Source organism: Ptychodera flava, chromosome 1, assembly GCF_041260155.1.
Source record: "Ptychodera flava strain L36383 chromosome 1, AS_Pfla_20210202, whole genome shotgun sequence".
In the NCBI taxonomy this organism is placed as follows: Eukaryota; Metazoa; Hemichordata; class Enteropneusta; family Ptychoderidae; genus Ptychodera; species Ptychodera flava.
Genome location: NC_091928.1, coordinates 4288419 through 4294523, shown reverse-complemented (window position 1 = coordinate 4294523; position 6105 = coordinate 4288419). Strand labels below are relative to the sequence as shown.

The following is a 6105-nucleotide window of genomic DNA, read 5'->3' as shown; positions in this document are numbered from 1 at the left end:
TATTAAACATCCTGATGGCAAATGACTTATGTATGCTATTTGATAAACTAAACACTTGCCATTTCTGATATCCTTGAGGGAATATCAAACTACAGAGAAGCAGATCTAATCTGGCAGTTATACTTTCAACACTCTACAACATACATATAACATATGTATATCTAGTAAGTTAAGGAGCAGAAAAATATCTTCCAAGCCTTTGACTAACGTACCACTGATGTACAATATAGTTGTTCTCTTTGGCAAAGGATAAAAGTTTGACTGTACCAGCATTGTAGTTTTGTCAAGTTGATCAGCTTCATGTACAGTAACTTACGCTGTGGGAATAGCGGCATCAGGGCTTTGATCAAGGATCAGTGTACTAATTTACAAGGTTTATCCTCATTATTGTGTTCATATGGCTAGATTAAAATGGAATCATATAGATGTGTGGGACAGTTGTACTATATGTAAAGCAAATGTGACTGAGTGACTTCAATGACATCACAAAAATACAATGGATATAATCCTCAACGGAGTGATTCAGATAACTCTGAAAGTTATTCTGTACCACAAATTTGAATTCAATGTATGGTTACTTGGCAGTGCCATTCAAGCCTATATGCACAGATGACCCACTGTAATCAAACCGTCACTGTGACATCCTGGGCAAAGAATCATTCATCCGTGTACCAGATATAGTTGATTATGAAATTCTTTCATGTCTTCTGGTTTCACACTTAATCCATACAGTGTCACAATTTATTGTTCTCATCTGTGTGATTGGACCTGTAATACAGGGAAATTGCTTTGCATATAAATATTGATCATAGAATTAGAAAGTAGGATTGGGGACATGTACCGGTATAGTGGCTCCTTTGATAAATGAACTAAAATTCACACTGAAGAAATTTTACTTCCAAAATACAGATTTTTCTGTGTCTTAACATATTTGAGATTACATTGTCACTAGTGTACAGCTGTAAATAGTAATGTGGTTTAAACTTCAATGAGTCACGAATGTATAAAAATTTTGCAGATCAAAATAACTGACAAGGGAATCTAAAAATTCATACTCCAATGATGGCTTCTACTTGTTTTTTGCATACAGCCTATGCCTTTGTTGATTATGAAGATCGTAGGGATGCTGAGGTAAGTACAACTCATATCATCTCCTATGATATCAATTGTTTCCCTCAATTGCATCAATACTCACTCACTTATTTTTAATAACCTAGCACTTACCGACAGTTTCAGCCTCCAGAATCTTACCCCTAGCATTGTACTTTGATTTTTTGTGAAACCCTAAAGCTGTTCATTTTGCTACAAAGTGTCTCCAGCATGAAAGATTACGTCACTGGCGTCCTTACGTGACTCATTTTGGCACAGCTACAAGATGTAAATCAATTCAATGGTACGCAAGTAACATAAAATTTTCTAATTGGAGTCTTTCAACAATCAGTTTTATGGTTTTCACCAAAAATCAAAGCACAATACCAGACATTAAAGTCGCTGGAATCCGAAACTGGGATGTAGTACCACTCTATTACTTTAATTAATTAAATTACCCTAGCATGAGGTCATTGACCTGAGCTCTGGTTGAGTTGATGAAGCCCTACAAAAGGGCAAAGTGAAGTTCAAACTAAATGGGCCAGGCTATTTGTTACTGCATGGTTCCAACATCCATATGAGTTTCTGAATGAATAATTTCCCATTCCCAGGTATCATGTGTGTTATTTTTGAACAAATATGCAAACTGACAGACTTTAACTATCTTTGATCAGCGTACTATGACCTATCATATGATAGTCTTTTTATGTGTTATTATGTGGTTAACTCCCGCTGTAAATCTTGTTAATTGAGTAACTACAATAAATTGAATGCTGGAATGATGTCTGTAAAATCCCAATGTTTGATGTCAATCATCAATTTTTGTAATTACTAAAGTTTCAAAATTTTCTCTTTCCTTGCAAACGTGTGCAAGATTTCTTGATTAATGACGAAAGTTTTAGCAAAAAGCGCAGGAGGCCATCCAGGCAGCTCTGATATTCAAGAGTCCTAGGCCACCACCATGACCTGAATAGAGTCAAGTGACCCCTGACACTTGACCTTTGACCATGACTGCCCACCAACCACTGCCAGAATAAAGCCATCTATGAATCCAGAATTCCGATTCTGATACCGAGCTAATCTGATCTGATCCATTCCGGGCCTTTGGGACAGAAAAGAAAAGAAAAGAAAATTGACGTTGAATGAGCCAACTCCCGGTATGGCCACGACAGTCTCTACCACTCACCTCCACTCTTCACCATATGAAAATACGAGCCATCTGTGAAGTTGGTTGATCTGTTATTCTGAGTCAAGCTACCCAGACTACCTGAGTATGTGGCTCAATGTGCATATGTTGTCTTGACTTGCTCTTGTCAGTCTTGTTGTAGTTTACAGGTAACAATTATGTCCTATGTGTTTTGTTTTCATGTCTGTTATGTTGAATGCTTTTCTATTTGTTTGCATTCTGGTATGTGTGTGTGTGTGTGGGGGGGGTGTGTATATTTAATTTAATGTATGTGTGTTGATATGTCAGTGTTGTGTAATAAGGTTCTATAAGTATCTGAGAGGATACTAATTCTCTATACGTTAAGTTGCACAACTTCTGCACTTTGGTGATCATTCTTGTAAAGAGAAATACAGCTGGTATTGCATTTCATCACTCTTCAGGAGGTTAAAACAATTAAGCTGTAATTGTGGTACTGATATTTAAAAAATATGCTAAGCCTTTTTCCCTGATGTTTCTCTTTCAGTAATTACCAATTATGATTTTGAAATGTGATGGCAGTTTTCACTACAATATCCGTCCATTGTAATTTGCCTAGACATTTTACTCCAAAGTCAGAATTGGCCTGACAGTTTGCACCAATCAGAGCTAGCAAAATTATCCCTGGCTGTGTGCACCAATCAGAGAGTAGCAATTTTTCACATGATCTTTCATTCTGTTCTGCAAAAGCAATGGAAATATCATGGCAAAAAATTAACATGGTTAAACAAAAATGTCACTCATAGTTCATGCATAAAAATATCAGGGTGAATTTATGATCACACTATAACATCTTTACATATTACAGTGTGAGTTTGTAAGGTTATTTTAGAAGTAATAACTGATCAACTTACTGTTTGATGTCACCAATATATTTTTTGTTGGTCTTATAGAAGTTAGTAAATAATTGATGACGTTTGCAGTGAAGCAATTATTCAATACTGGTATATGAAGTTTAAGAGAAACCAAACCAATGGATTCATCCAATGTTAGGATCATTTACATGGAGTTCTAGACTTGGTTTTAAATGAATTCAAATCTCTGTTAGCAGTATCACAGCAGTTTAGTGTTATACTATGATATTTGGCACCATCATTGCAGTCTACTGACAACTAACTTTCTGTTGAAATTGACTGCAAATGTGTGTCTGTTATCTGCTGTTCCGAGATATCACACCTAACATAAATGATTTCTTGATTCACAGCAATCTACTGGTGTTGAATAAAATGCTAGCTGATTATCAAAACTAATGTAATCAAACTGTGCTTGCTAGAAGAGAAATGCAAATGTCTTGTATGCCATTGAAACCAGGATGTAAAAATAGCCAGTGGCTGGCAGAAACAACCTACCAGCTCAAATTTGCCAGCTGTGAAAATTTAGTTTAAGTAAAAAATCAGGACATTTTGCACAAACTTAATGTGCATATATATTATGTGTAGCTGCCTGTACTTTAGTTTGCCAGCTGTAACCAAAATTTTCCACATCCCTGCAAACTCACAGTGAGATTATTTTTTTTTAAGATTATGGTTTATTGAGATTATTGGTACACAATAATGGGAGTACACCTGCATTGAATGTTAGATTCAGTTTGAAAGCAGCTAGCCCTATTTAGAGAGCACGTAGAGGCACTCTGAAGGTTTGTAACAGATATTTGATGCAGAACAAATCAAATGTAATACTGTGCTATTGACTGTTAGAAGGGACATCTGCATGAAATATCTGTTTTGACTTGAAAGCTGACTTAACTGCTGATGTGAATTACCATGGAGACAAGAAAGTCCTAGCAAAGATCCTAATGATTGATGTAGACTGTCACAGTTTTGTTGTAACAACATGCTACATTGAGTTGTTCTGGTGGTGAATATCTGGTCTCAGAGACCACATTGAGTTGTTCTGGTGGTGAATATCTGGTCTCAGAGACCACATTGAGTTGTTCTAGTGGTGAATATCTGGTCTCAGAGACCACATGGACTAATCCATTATCATTTTATGACACTGGAGATTCATTATGACTAAAATGTTTCAGTAAATACAAAAATGATGCATGCAATCAGGTCCCATTTGGTGTGTAATTTTACATCATAGAAGCCAGTTATAGTTTTAAATCACAGGGATTTAGGAGACAGAACATTGCAAAGTACTCATCAAACAAGTAAAGAGTCAAAGATAGAGGTATCAGAATGTGTATGGTAACGCTAATTGTTTTATGTTGTGTGTTTGTATACACTGTTACAATTTAATTTTTGCAGTGTCTTGGATCACCGTGGGTTTTTTCTGTAAGACTTTTGACTTTTTAATGTTTTCAGTTAGTTCAAAGGTTGAATCATAGAACTCGGGGCAGGAAACTGTAAAGTATGAAATTTTAAAGTTTAGGATTACTTGGCGAGGGTAGTCACAAGATATCCTAACAAATAATTTGTCAGACTTTTATCTTGAAAAGATAAGACATATAAGCAAAATAAATTGAAGATCAAGAGGTAGAGATCAAATTATAGGATGTTTACATGATCAATTACTCTCTCAGACCTTATGATGAATGGTTTCACCCTAAAACATAACTGGTAGCCCTTGTCTAGTGAGTATACTTACATTTAAAGAGTCATGGAGGGTAGGGAACTACTGGAATGTACTGTGCAATGATAGGGGACAGATATAAGAGCCTGTAAAATAAGACTGGCCTTCAGGAAGATTTATAGGTAGTGTCAAATGGTTGGGTAGTCAGCGATACACTGTTGATTCATCAAGCTTTACAACATGAATTGGTCAATCTATAGAAGTGAGTTTCTTTGAAATAGATTGGCCAGGTTGCCAATATCAGCAGTTCTTGTAAGCCTAGTCTGTTGCTAACCATCCACAATTACCTGTCTTCTTACTTCAATCCATAGTCAAACCCAACTCTTGGCTCTGTGCCAGACACTTTAAGTAGCTGTAATCATGATAATCACCATACCACACACTACAAGTACTGTCACCTCTGTGACAGCTTTACTTTCATAGTCTGTCTGTTTTATTATTTTACACCAGCTTCCACTTTTGTTTTATTTCATCAATTAAACTAACAGCTTTCATAAATGAGGGTTCTTTTTGAAGTTAGAATTTACAGGCTGTATGTAGGATATCTCTGTGGCCAGAGTCTTGTTTGCTAGTGTAAGACAGCAAGCTACAAGTTGTAGGAATCACATCTCATGGACAGTTGTGACTCCATTTTAATTTTCAAATGCAGGTAATGTTCATTTCAAATTCTAAATTACAGAGGCACACGCTTAAGCTTTAATGACATAAAATTTAACAGAATACTGGTATGTAAAGCGATTTCCAACACCAGTATAAAATATGATGATCAACTCACAATTTCCATGTTCCTTTGACCTGTCCGTGATCAATATGAAATTTTTATTGACATAGAAATGTGTAAAACTAGATTTATGATCCTGAGGAATATGAGACTCAACTGGTTGTGTTGCGTATAAAAATCACTGTAACTCTCTGATTGACAGTACCACATGGTACAATTTGTGGAAGTGGCAGAGTATTTCATTGGAAATTACTTGACATATTATAGGTTTCCATTGATTTTCTCATGCAGATTTCTTCAGATTATGGAGGATTTAATGTGCAATATTTTCAATCGTGTATTCTCACCATTTTCAAAATCTTTCCTGAAACTGCTTGCCTGTGTTCTGTGAAAATTTCATTGGCAGACCTTTGGAGATACCAGTACCTTTTATGTCTGCAATGGACTAGTATTGGAAGAACTGTGCATATTTTGATAATTACCATCAGGACAAAATGTATGCATCATTTTCAAACAA

General features: G+C 35.8%; 1 protein-coding gene across 6 annotated transcripts in view; it reads left to right on the top strand.

The window, feature by feature from the left end:
* The first annotated feature begins 1087 nt into the window (after window positions 1-1087).
* LOC139121440 (uncharacterized) overlaps window positions 1088-6105 on the top strand; it is a 41108-nt gene continuing 36090 nt past the window's right edge. For 4 of the 6 annotated variants that reach the window (XM_070686597.1, XM_070686348.1, XM_070686758.1 and 1 more), the window contains exon 1: window positions 1088-1131. The gene's annotated coding sequence lies outside the window, so the exon portion shown is untranslated. Of the gene's footprint in view, window positions 1132-1963; window positions 2425-6105 lie in introns of all 6 variants that reach the window. The other 2 variants (XM_070686510.1, XM_070686420.1) reach the window with 2 other exon arrangements.